The sequence below is a fragment of the Phocoena phocoena genome, chromosome 17 (assembly GCF_963924675.1).
Source record: "Phocoena phocoena chromosome 17, mPhoPho1.1, whole genome shotgun sequence".
Lineage (NCBI taxonomy): Eukaryota > Metazoa > Chordata > Mammalia > Artiodactyla > Phocoenidae > Phocoena > Phocoena phocoena.
The window spans coordinates 30,532,897-30,547,217 of NC_089235.1; the positions used below are offsets into that span (position 1 = coordinate 30,532,897).

Consider the following 14,321-nt stretch of genomic DNA (forward strand, 5'->3'; position numbering starts at 1 on the left):
ACAGTATCGAATAAAAGTAGATATTATTATTATTCTCTGCAGATGAGGACCCTAAGGCACAAAATGTCATGTGGAGTGGTCCTGATTAGAACTGAATTTCAATCACACTTTAGCCTTAATGCTAAATTATTCTCCATTTACTATGCCACTGTTTTAATAAAGTGATTCATCAGGATCATGGCATTTAAAATAAAACTGGAATTTTGGAGAACATGTGTCTATTGAAAATACTTACATATTTTCAGTTTCCCCAACAGTCCTCTCTCATAATTAGTTTCATTTAATCCAACATCAAGCAGTGAAAATTAAATCATAGGAGTTTTGCAGAGGATAAATGATTCTGAAAGGGAAGAAAGAACAAACATTCAACAGGGTTTTGCCATTAGCTTGAGGATAGTAATTAAAAAATTAATTTGTCCTATCATAAGTTTCTGGAATTATACTTCTTATGGTAAAAAATATGTAAGCAACCTAAGTATTCTTTAATAGAAGGCAGAATATATTGTGATACACTAATTATCTACAATTCTAGTCAGGGTTAAAAAGAATGAGGTAGATTTATATACATTGATATAGAAACTTATTAAGGATAATAAATAAAAACAGAACAATTGCAGAATTATATAAATAATATAATATAAAACGTGAAATTATATGTGCATGTATATACATATAAAAATACACAGTAAAAATTACATAGAAGTAGATCCAGAAGGATACTCCAAAAATACATATTTAAAAAAATTGTTACCTTCATTCAGAGGAGAGGAATTGAGGAACAGTGAAGGAGAACAGTTAACTATTTCTTCTACATATATTTGTGTTGAATTTTCCACAATGAATGTATATTTATGTGTTAGTGTTTGTAAGTAGTTATTTATTTTTTTCAGAAAGCTTAGAAACTAAAATGAAAAGAAAATATATTCTGAAGATATCTTAAAAACATGTGTGATTAACTATTAAAATATGAACTTTCAACCCTTGACAAATATCAACTTTAATTTGATCATTTATACTAAATAAGGCTTTGCAATTCATATTTCAATAGTGCATATTTTCAAACACTTTAAAAAATTTTGGAATTCTCTGTGCTTACACCTACCTGTGCTGCAACCCTTCTCTTGAGTTTTAAGACATCTAATTCTGACAGCTCAGATCTGTTTCACTATCACAGCAGTCAATTCATTAAATATCTGACCTTTGTAAATCTCTTTGTTCATCCAACTTAAAAAACAAGTCCAACCAGGTGTCTTTCTTTTTCCCTTTTCTTTATTCATGGATGCATTTCCCTCCCTCTGCTGTTATTGAAAGTATTCCCCCTAGTAACTCCTTATCACTGTGCTGCTGACTTTCAATCTGCTGCTGAGGCTTTGGTTTCTTTCCTGCAATTCCACACAGCTGTTTGCACCTTCTGGTCTCTTTTCTGGCCATAAGTTCTTTGGAACTTCATTATTTAAGGCAGCATCTTAAACTTACCATTACTCAGCCTCTCGTGCATTGTTTTCTTAAACAATAAAATATTAACAAGGATAACAATTTTATGATTTCAAATACTGCATAACACACCTACATATTTCTAGTTTAAGTGAAAATGGTACTAAAACATGATTACTATAAGATGACTATATATAAAGCTTACTTATATCACTATAATAAAGTACTTTATACAATATATATTACATATGGTAAACTCTATATGCCATATAGATGTATAGATATAGTTTACTTAATAGATATAGTTTACTTAATTCAAATTATCTCAAGAGTTTTCCATTGGATCTCATTTTGTGGCCTGGGCAGAGGATATTTTTATGATTGATAACATAAAGCTCAGAGAGCTAAAAGAATCAGAACCAGGAATTAGATGCCAGATAAAAAATTTGTTAATATCTGACTGTATATTAACTTTGAAATATTTCTATGAAATGACTGATATAGGGGTTTTTGTCTTTTAATATATATATGTCTTGTTTACTGTTTTCTTTACTTGAAGTCCACTGAGTCTTGCAATGTTATTTCTCTCCTATTTCTTTCATTTTATCATTTTACTCTTACTTTTTTATGAGGTTATATCTCAAAAACACCATAACTCCTCATTTAAAAAAATACTATATTTATTTTTAATGATGAAAAATATTTTTTGATTACTAAAACTTTAACATTTCTTAGCCTGCATAGACTTTATTTTCTGTCATGGTTTAAATTTCATATAATATATAAAAACACAGTAGCTAAACCTCATGAAAAATTTAGTGGGCATCTTTTCCATATATAAATTAACCATAGTCCAAACAACATGCTTTTACAATAGAAGTAATAAAATATTTAGTCCTACTATAAAGACCATGGTTCCCTTAAAGGCAAACATGGCCATGAAGAGTGTATATTGATTCTATGTGTGGATATGTTTTCACTGCACTGAGGTGTTCCCTATGGTTCATGAAGATTCATCCTTGAAAACTGCATTAACTTTCTCAAAACTTCACAATCATCTCTTGGGTAGGGGAAAGTAGAAATGGACTTGGGACCTCAAAATATAGGTAAACACTTAAAACATTTTTCTGGAGATTTAATATGAGATTTTAAGTATTTTTAATTAATTTAAATATGGTAATTAGGTAAGTGTTGTTCATCTGTATTTCTAAAAGTTCATTAATTAAAGTCAGCCAAAATTTTTACAAATAATCTTTCCATTAGTATAATTTTCATTATTTATATTCGTTTTGAAATTTATAGTTTATTTAAGTTTTTTAATAGTAATTCCAACAACCTAAAAATGTATTATATTCACTGAATAACCAGCAAAATAAAACATTTAATACATGTAGATAATTTGACCTGGCATGACAATTTTTGAACTGGAAGTTGAACCTAGGAATATATGACTCTCCCAAGATTACATAATGAACACAACAATTGGACTAAATCCAGGTCTCCTAAACCAGCCCTTGATCCATGTATAGTACCTTATTTTGAAAAGAAAAAGTAATCAATATATAGTAAGCCATTTAAAATGGTATCTACCTAAAGACCTAAATGTAAGACTGGAAACCATAAAATTCCTAGAAGAGAACATAAGCAGAACACTCTTTGATATAAATTGTAGAAATTTTTTTTTGAATCTGTCTCCTAAAGCAAAGGAAATAAAGGCAAATATAAACAAATGGAGCCTTATCAAACTTCAAAGTTTTGCACAGCAAAGGAAACAACTGACAAAACAAAAAGACAACCTACTGAATGGGAGAAAATTTTGCAAATAATATGACTGTTATATAAATGGAGTTACTATCTAAAATATTTAAGTAGCTCATACAACTCAACATCAAAAAAGAAACAACCCAATTAAAAAAATGAGCAGAAGACTCGAATAGATATTTTTCCAAAGAGGACATACAGATGGACAACAGGCACAGGAAAACATGCTCAACGTCATTAACTGTCAGGAACCGCAAATTAAAACTACAATGGCTATCATTAAAGAGACCAGAAATAACAAATGTTGGCAAGGGTGTGGAGAAAAGGGAACCTTTGTACACTGTTAGTAAGAATGCAAAATGGTGCAGCCACTATGTAAAACAGTATGGCTATTTCTCAAGAAACTATAAGACACAGTAGTTCCACTTCTGAGTATTTATCCAAAAAACAAAACAAAACAAAACAAAACACTAATTTGAAAACATTAATTTGAACACTGCACCGTGTTCCTAACAGCATTATTTATAATTGCCAAGATATGGAAGGAACCTGAGTGTCCGTCTATAGATGAATGAGTAAAGAAGATGTGAGATATATATATGTACAAACACACACAAAATGGAATACTATTCAGCCATTAAAATAATATTTTGCCATTTGCAACAACATGGATGGAGTTGGAGGTTACTATGCTAAGTGAAATAAGTCAGAGCAGGAAAGACAAATGTTATATGATATCACTTATATGTGAAATCTAAAAAATAAAACAAAAATATAACAAAAAGAAAAAGGATCACAGATATAGAGAACAAACTAGTGGTTACCAGTGGGGAGAAGAAAGGGGAGAGGGGTAAGATAGGATAGTGATATGGGATTAAGAGGTACATACTACTTTGTATAAAATAAATAAGCTACAAGGATATATAGTACAACACAGGGAATACAATCAATATTTTATAGTAACTAGAAATAGAATATAACCTTTAAAAATTGTGAGTCACTACGCTGTACATCTGAAAATTATATAATATTGTACATCAACTATATACCTCAATAAAAAAGGGAAAATATTATCTAATATTAATAAAAGTTTTTCTTTTAAAATACAGCCCCCTTTGCCGTTTCAAATACAGTCATCATCTTTTATATAAATGGAGTTAGCAGCTTCCAGAATAGCTTTATTTGACTGCTTTTAAAAGTAATTTGAATATTTATGAGATATTTTCTGACCAAAAATTTTTTCTATGGATCTCAAATTCCCTATATTACTTACATTCCTTAATGGCCTCCTTAATATTATAGATATTTTTATAAAGGAAATGTGAAAATTAATGCATTGTAAGCAGAAATTCAGTCAAGTTCACTGTCACTGGGCCAAGGCTGAAGGAAGATTTTCTCTAGAGGAATTGAATAGTTATATTCATCAGTAAGGTGAACATATTTTATGGATAGAGTTAAGTGAAATTCCAAAAATATCCACACAGAAATTGTGTTCAGCTGTGAGTAATGGAGAACTAGAGGACACTAGTTTATAAAAATTTTCAGGTTTGTTTATGTTACATAATGAGGGGTCACATGGTCTCAGGTGAGGCCTCTGAAATTCTCCTTGTATTTTCCTTAATTGTAAGATGTTTGCTTCAGCTCCAATATCCTATCACTGTTCTAGGTAACAGGGAAGAAGGGGTGGTGTGCGTATGTGGAAAGCAAAGATACTCTCAATATTTTATCAATCAGAATGATGTCACATGGCCACACAAGTAAGAGTTCCTGGGAAATTCAATTTTTAAACTGGCACATACAACACCCCATAAAATTGTGGTTTTGTTACTAAAGGAAAAGGAAAGATATCATATTGGGTAGGTAACTAACAACACTTGCAATAAAATTATTTCCCACAGTGGATTTCTTTCCATAGCTCTTATTCTATACTAAGAAGTGTCAGTTACTCTATTTAAAAAAAAACAGAATATAAATGCATATATTAGAATACACCCTTTCCCCAACTTGTTTTCTTCTCTATGTAATTTCTCAAGACCATTACTAGTCTTACAAACTATTATTATCTTTTCCCTACACAGTGTACTTATTATAATATAGTTCTCATACAGCTCACACAATAGCTATTAAAAAGCAATGTTTCTGGTACATGACTTTTCTTGAATTGTGGTTTTCTCAGGGTATATGACCCATAGTGAGATTTCTGGGTCATATGTTAGTTCTATTTTTAGATTTTTAAGGAACTTCTATACTGTTTTCCATAGTGGATGTATCAATTTACATTCCCACTAGCAGTGCAAGAGGGTACCACTTTCTCCACACCCTCTCCAGCATTTATTGTTTGTCGATTTTTTGATGATGGCCATTCTGACTGGTGTGAGGTGATACCTCATTGTAGTTTTGATTTGCATTTCTCTAATGATTAGTGATGTTGAGCATCCTTTCATGTGTTTGTTGGCAATCTGTACATCTTCTTTGGAGTACCAAAATATTCATTGCAGCACTATTTGCAATAGCCAGGTTATGGGAGCAACCTAAGTTTCCATCAACAGACTAATGGATAAAGAAGACGTGGCACATATATACAAAGGAATATTGCTCAGCCAATAAAGGAAACGAAATTGAGTTATTTGTAGTGAAGTGGAGAGACCTAGAGTTTGTCATACAGTGTGAAGTAAGTCAGAATGAGAAAAACAAATACTGTATGCTAACACATATATATGGAATCTAAAAAAAAAAAAAAAGGTTCTGAAGAACCTTGGGGCAGGACAGGAATAAAGACGTAGATGTAGAAAATGGACTTGAGGACACAGGGAGGGGGAAGGGTAAGCTGAGACGAAGTAAGAGAGTGGCATGGACATATATAAACTACCAAATGTAAAATAGATAGTGGGAAGCAGCTGCGTAGCTCAGGGAGATCAGCTCCATGCTTTGTAACCACCTAGAGGGCTGGCATAGGGAGGGTGAGAATGAGACACAACAGGGAGGTAACATGGGGATATATTTATACATATAGCTGATTCACTTTGTTATTCAGCAGCAACTAACACAACAATATAAAGCAATTTTACTCCAATAAAGATGTTAAAAAATATATATTATTTTCTCAAAAAATAAAAATAAAATTAAAAAACAAAAGCGATGTTTACACAGTGCCCTTGACACACAGATTAGAAGTTTAATAAGTGATATTGTGCTACCCGGGAAGAATCTATTTTAAGCCCCGGCATCCAAACAAACGCAACCCTTGCTTTAGAGAAGACAAAAATAAAAAATCAATCTCCTATAGTCATGATTTATAGATGGTAACCAAAAGAAACCCACTAGTAAGTACTCAGTTTAGAAAAAAGCAGAGAAGGCAAGAAGTTGGCATGTCATAGGGAATAAAAAAGAAACACAACTGTGCATTAAAATCAATTTGTAAAGTTTCTATTTACAGCAAGTTAATAAGCAAATTGAAAGAAAAGTTCTTCTCACAGCACCTGAACAATTTGCTCTGATCCTTTGAAGAATGTAAAGGACTGAGAAATGGAGAAACACCATCCATTTCCCACGATCTTCTTCTCAAAAATGACAGGCTTCAGAAGAAAAAAAAACTGATTTATGTTTCATTCAAAATGCTCACAAGTGAATAAATCTGCTAGATCTACAGTCACATAGTGGAACTTTATGTAATGGGATCAGATGACAGATTGTGGTGAGTAACAATATGAAGGAGGATATATACTGGAAATAACACTTTTTCCTACTAATGAACAATTTCCTTTTTATTTTTTTTTACATCTTTATTGGAGTATAATTGTTTTACAATGGTGTGTTAGTTTCTGCTTTATAACAAAGTGAATCAGTTATACATATACATATGTTCCCATATCTCTTCCCTCTTGCGTCTCCCTCCCTCCCACTCTCTCTATGCCACCCCTCTAGGTGGTCACAAAGCACCAAGCTGATCTCCCTGTGCTATGCGGCTGCTTCCCACTAGCTATCTATTTTCCGTTTGGTAGTATATATATGTCCATGCCACTCTATCACTTTGTCACAGCTTACCCTTCCCCCTCCTCATATCCTCAAGTCCTTTCTCTAGTAGGTCTGTGTCTTTATTCCTGTCTTACCTCTAGGTTCTTCATGACATTTTTTTTCTTAAATTCCATATATATGTGTTAGCATACAGTATTTGTCTTTCACTTTCTGACTTACTTCACTCTGTATGACAGACTCTAGGTCTATCCACCTCATTACAAATAGCTCAATTTCGTTTCGATTTATAGCTGAGTAATATTCCATTGTATATATGTGCCACATCTTCTTTATCCATTCATCCGATGATGGATATGTAGGTTGTTTCCATCCCCTGGCTATTGAAAATAGAGCTGCAATGAACATTTTGGTACATGACTCTTTTTGATTTATGGTTTTCTCAGGGTATATGCCCAGTAGTGGGATTGCTGGGTCATATGGTAGTTCTATTTGTAGTTTTTTAAGGAACCTCCATAGTGGCTGTACCAATTCACATTCCCACCAGCAGTGCAAGAGTGTTCCCTTTTCTCCACACCCTCTCCAGCATTTATTGTTTCTAGATTTTTTGATGATGGCCATTCTGATTGGTGTGAGATGATATCTCATTGTAGTTTTGATTTGCATTTCTTTAATGATTAATGATGTTGAGCATTCTTTCATATATTTTTTGGCAGTCTGTATATCTTCTTTGGAGAAATGTCTATTTATGTCTTCTGCCCATTTTTAGATTTTTTTTTTGTTATTGAGCTGCTTGTAAATTTTGGAGATTAATCCTTTGTCAGTTGCTTCATTTGCAAATGTTTTCTCCCATTCTGAGGGTTGTCTTTTCATCTTGTTTATGGTTTCCTTTGTTGTGCAAAAGCTTTGAAGTTTCATTAGGTCCCATTTGCTTATTTTTGTTTTTATTTCCATTTCTCTATGATCTTGTTGTGAATTATGTCATAGAGTGTTCTGCCTATGTTTTCCTCTAAGAATTTGATAGTTTCTGGCCTTACATTCAGGTATTTAATCTATTTTGAGCTTATTTTTGGGCATAGTGTTAGGGAGTGATCTAATCTCATACTTTTACATGTACCTGTCCAGTTTTCCCAGCACCACTTATTGAAGAGGCTGTCCTTTCCCCACTGTACATTCCTGCCTCCTTTATCAAAGATAAGATGACCATATGTGTGTGGGTTTATATCTGGGATTTCTATCCTGTTCCATTGATCTATATTTCTGTTTTTGTGCCAGTACCTTATTGTCTCGATTATTGTAGCTTTGTAGTATATAGTCTGAAGTCAGGGAACCTCATTCCTCCAGCTCTGTTTTTCATTCTCAAGATTGCTTTGGCTATTCGGGGTCTTTTGTGTTTCCATACAAATTGTGTATATTTTTGTTCTAGTTCTGTGAAAACTTCCAGTGGTAGTTTGTTAGGGATTGCATTGAATCTGTAGATTGCTTTGGGTGGTAGAGTCATTTTCACAATGTTGATTATTCCAATCCAAGAACATGGTATATCTCTCCATCTATTTGTATCATCTTTAATTTCTTTCATCAGTGTCTTAAAATTTTCTGCATACAGGTCTTTTGACTCCCTAGGTAGGTTTACTCCTAGATATTTTATTCTTTTTGTTGCAATGGTAAATGGGAGTGTTTTCTTGATTTCAGTCCCTGATTTCTCATCATTAGCATATAGGAATGACAGAGATTTCTGTGCATTAACTTTGTGTCCTGCTACTTTACCAAATTCATTGATTAGCTCTAGTAGTTTTCTGGTAGCATCTTTTAGATTCTCTATGTATAGTATCATGTCATCTGCAAACAGTGACAGCTTTACTTCTTCTTTTCCAATTTGGATTCCTTTTATTTCCTTTTCTTCTCTGATTGCTGTGGTTAAAAGTTCCAAAACTATGTTGAATAAGAATGGTGAGAGTGGGCAACCTTGTCTTGTTCCTGATCTTAGTGGAAATGCTTTCAGTTTTTCACCATTGAGGACCATGTTGGCTGTGGGTTTGTCATATATGACCTTTACTATGTTGAGAAAAGTTCCCTCTATGCCTACTTTATGCAGTGTTTTTATCATAAATGGGTGTTTAATTTTGTCGAAAGCTTTCTCTGCATCTATTGAGATGATCTTATGGTTTTTCTCTTTTACTTTCTTAATATGGTGTATCACGTTGATTGACTTGCATATATTGAAGAATCCTTGCATTCCTGGGATAAACCCCACTTGATCATGGTGTATTATCCTTTTAATGTACTGTTGGATTCTGTTTGCTAGTATTTTGTTGAGGATTTTTGCATCTATGTTCATCAGTGATATTGGCCTGTAGTTTTCTTTCTTTGTGACATCCTTGTCTGGTTTTGGTATCAGGGTGATGGTGACCTCGTAGAATGAGTTTGGGAGTGTTCCTCCCTCTGCTATATTTTGGAAGAGTTTGAGAAGGATAGGTGTTAGCTCTTCTCTAAATGTTTGATAGAATTCACCTTTGAAGCCATCTGGTCCTGGGCTTTTGTTTGTTGGAAGATTTTTAATCACAGTTTCAATTTCAGTGCTTGTGATTTGTCTGTTCATATTTTCTATTTTTTCCTGATTCAGTCTTGGCAGGTTGTGCATTTCTAAGAATTTGTCCATTTCTTCCAGGTTGTCCATTTTATTGACATATTTTTGTTTGTAGTAATCTCTCATGATCCTTTGTATTTCTGCAGTGTCAGTTGTTACTTCTCCTTTTTCATTTCTAATTCTATTGACTTGAGTCTTCTCCCTTATTTTCTTGATGAGTCTGGCTAATGGTTTATCAATTTTGTTTATCTTCTCAAAAAACCAGCTTTTAGTTTTATTGATCTTTGCTATCATTTCCTTCATTTCTTTTTCATTTTTTTCTGATCTGATCTTTATGATTTGTTTCCTTCTGCTAACTTTGGGTTTTTTTGTTCTTCTTTCTCTAATTGCTTTAGGTGCAAGGTTAGGTTGTTTATTCGAGATTTTTCCTGTTTCCTGCTATAAACTTCCCTCTTAAAACTGCTTTTGCTCCATCCCATAGGTTTTAGTGTGTCATGTCTCCATTGCCATTTGTTTCTAGGTATTTTTTATTTCCTCTTTGATTTCTTCAATTATCACTTCATTATTAAGTAGTGTATAGTTTAGCCTCAATGTGTTTGTATTTTTTACAGATCTTTTCCTTTAATTGATATCTAGCCTCATAGCGTTGTGGATGGAAAAGATACTTGATACAATTTCAATTTTGTTAAATTTACCAAGGCTTGATTTGTGACCCAAGATATGATCTATCCTGGAGAATGTTCCATGAGCACTTGAGAAAAATATGTATTCTGTTGTTTTTGGATGGAATGTCCTATAAATATCAATTAAGTCCATCTTGATTAATGTATCATTTAAAGCTAGTGTTTCCTTACTTATTTTCATTTTAGATAATCTGTCCATTAGTGAAAGTTGGGTGTTAAAGTCCCCTACTATGAATGTGTTACTGTCGACTTTCCCTTTTATGGCTGTTAGTATTTGCCTTATGTATAGAGGTGCTCCTATGTTGGGTGCATAAATATTTACAACTGTTATATCTTCTTCTTGGATCCATCCCTTGATCATTATGTAGCGTCCTTCTTTGTCTCTTCTAATAGTCTTTATCTTAAAGTCTATTTTGTCTGATATGAGAATTGCTACTCCAGCTTTCTTTTGGTTTCCATTTGCATGGAATAACTTTTTCCATCCCCTTTCAGTCTGTTGTGTATTTAGGTCTGAAGTGGGTCTCTTGTAGACAGCATATATATGTGTCTTGTTTTTGTATCCATTCAGCCAATTTGTGTCTTTTGTTGGGAGCATTTAGTCCATTTACATTTAAGGTAATTATCGATATGTATGTTCCTATTCCCATTTTCGAAATTGTTTTGGGTTTGTTATTGTAGGTGTTTTCCTTCTCTTGTGTTTCTTGCCTAGAGAAATTCCTTTAGCATTTTTTGTAAAGCTGGTTCTGGTAGTGCCGAACTCTCTCAGCTTTTGCTTGTCTGTAAATGTTTTAATTTCTTCATCAAATCTGAATGATATCCTTGTTGGGTAGTGTAATCTTAGTTGCAGGTTTTTCTCCTTCATCACTTTAAATATGTCCTGCCAGCCCCTTCTGGCTTTCAGAGTTTCTGCTGAAAGATCAGCTGTTAACATTATGCGGATTCCCTTGTGTGTTATTTGTTGTTTTTCCCTTGCTGCTTTTAATATGCTTTCTTTGTATTTAATTTTTGACAGTTTGATTAATATGTGTCTGGGAGTATTTCTCCTTGGATTTATCCTGTATGGGACTCTCTGTGCTTCCTGGACTTGATTAACTGTTTCCTTTCCCATATTAGGGACGTTTTCAACTATAACCTCTTCAAATATTTTTTCAGTCCCTTTTTTTTCTCTTCTTCTTCTGGAACCCCTATAATTCGAATGTTAGTGTGTTTAGTGTTGTCCCAGAGGTCTCTGAGACTATCTTCCGTTCTTTTCATTCTTTCTTCTTTATTCTGCTCTGCAGTAGTTATTTCCACTATTTTCTCTTCCAGGTCACTTATCCGTTCTTCTGCCTCAGTTATTCTGCTATTGATCCCATCTAGAGTATTTTTGATTTCATTTATTGGGTTGATCATCACTGTTTGTTTCAAATTTAGTTCTTCTAGGTCCTTGTTAAATGTTTCTTGCATTTTCTCTATTCTATTTCCAAGATTTGGGTCATGTTTACTATCATTATTTTGAATTCTTTTTCAGGTAGACTGCCTATTTCCTCTTCATTTGTTAGGTCTGGTGGGTTTTTATCTTGCTCTTTCATCTGCTGTGTGTTTTTCTGTCTTCTCATTTTGCTTATCTTACTGTGTTTGGGGTCTCCTTTTTGCAGGCTGCACGTTCGTAGTTCCCGTTGTTTTTGGTGTGTGTTCTCAGTGGCTAAAGTTGGTTCAGTGGGTTGTATAGGCTTCCTGGTGGAGGGGACTAGTGCCTGTGTTCTGGTGGAGGAGGCTGGATCTTGTCTTTCTGGTGGGCAGTTTCACGTCTGGTGGTGTGTTTTGGGGTATCTGTGGACTTTTTATGATTTTAGGCAGCCTCTCTGCTAATGGGTGAGGTTGTGTTCCTGTCTTTCTAGTTGTTTGGCATAGGGTGTCTAGCACTGTAGCTTGCCAGTCGTTGAGTGAAGCTGGGTGATGGTGTTGAGATGGAGATCTCTGGGAGATTTTCGTTGCTTGATATTATGTGGAGCTGGGAGGTCTCTTGTGGACCAGTGTCCTGAAGTTGGCTCTCCCACCTCAGAAGCACAGCACTGACTCCTGGCTGTAGCACCAAGAGCCTTTCATCCACACGACTCAGAATAAAAGGGAGAAAAAGAAAGAAAGAAAGAAAGAAAGAAAGAAAGAAAGAAAGAAAGAAAGAAAGAAAGAAAGAAAGAAAGGAGATAAAATAAAATAAATTTATTAAAATAAAAAATAATTATTAAGAAAAAAGTTTTTAAAGAAAACAAAAGCAGAAAAATGGACGGATAGAACCCTCGGACAAATGGTGGAAGCAAATCTATACAGACAAAATCTCACACAGAAGCATATACATACACACTCACAAAAAGAGGAAAGGGGGGAAAAATAATAGATCTTGCTCTCAAAGTCCACCTCCTCAGTTTGGGATGATTCGTTGTCTATTCATGTATTCCACAGATGCAGGTACATCAAGTTGATTGTGGAGCTTTAATCCGCTGCTTCTGAGGCTGCTGGGAGAGATTTCCCTTTCTCTTATTTGTTCGCACAGCTCCCGGGGATGAGCTTTGGATGTGGCCCTGCCTCTGCGTGTAGGTCGTCGGAGGGCGTCTGTTTTTCGTTCAGACAGGACAGGGTTAAAGGAGGAGCTGCTTCTGGGACTCTGGCTCACTCAGGCCGTGGGGAAGGCTATGTTTAAGCCACCAACCCCAGTCCTCTTCCTGCGCTCCAACCGAAACCAAAACCCGAGCCTCAGCTCGCAGCCCCGCCCGCCCCAGCTGGTGAGCAGACAAGCCTCTCAGGCTGGTGAGTGCTGGTCGGCACCGATCCTCTGTGCGGGAATCTCCCCGCTTTGCCCTCCGCACCCCTGTTGCTGTGCACTCCTTTGCGGCTCCAAAGCTCCCCCCACCGCCTCCTGCAGTCTCCGCCCGCGAAGGGTCTTCCTAGTGTGTGGAAATTTTTCCTCCTTCACGGCTCCCTCCCACTGGTGCAGGTGCCGTCCCTATTCTTTTGTCTCTGCTTTTTCTTTTGCCATAGCCAGGTAAGTGGGGGAGTTTCTTGCCTTTTGGGAGGTCTGAGGTCTTCTGCCAGCGTTCAGTAGATGTTCTGTAGGAGGACTTCCACGTGTAGATGTATTTCTGGTGTATTAGAAAAAGAAGATGTGGGTGAGCGATCAGCCTCTCCAGTCTCACATGCAGGGCACTGTACGAAGGTTCAGCTTTGGTTTCCACTCAGACAAGCAAAGCTGAGACGCATTGAGACAGCTTTGAATCTTCAAGCAGCAGCATTCTATTACATCCTCACAGGCATTTTTCAGAAGCAAAAAGATTCCATTATGAAACACATGGAGACTTTTTTAGTCCAAATCCATTTTCAAAACATTTGTCATGTTTCTGGGGTTCAGTCCTTTTTTTTTTTCCTTGCCTACAACCACACAGGGACCAATTATACATATTGAGGATAGTTTGACAGAATCAAGGATGAGTTCAGCAGCTTCTTATTTCCTCAAGGTAGCAATGCTTGTTGGTTGATGCAGTTGAGAAAAATTTTGTCATGATCTCTAGGAGTCTTCAAAACTGCACTACTTCTTGAGAGAAAAATCTGCTAGTGTTGGAGGGTCTCCTGCAGAGGCAGGGGTGGCTGTGGCTCATGGTGGGGACAAGGACACTGGCAGCAGAAGTTCTGGGAAGTACTCCTTGGTGTAAGCCCTCCCAGCATCCGTCATTAGCCGCACCAAAGAGCCCAGGTAGACTCCAGTGATGGGTTGCCTCAGACCAAACAACCAACAGGAAGGGAACCCCTCCCTTTTCATACTATATTCTTTACTCAGTTCTATGAGTGATCATCATTCTGTCCAGAACAAAGATAAATGAAGATTAATAGTAGGTATATATTGTTACTTA

The 14,321-nt window shown here is 35.4% G+C and overlaps 1 protein-coding gene across 1 annotated transcript in view; it reads left to right on the forward strand.

Annotated features, from left to right (window-relative positions):
* Positions 1 to 14,321, forward strand: part of CNBD1 (cyclic nucleotide binding domain containing 1) — a 395,795-nt gene that overhangs the window by 269,300 nt on the left and 112,174 nt on the right.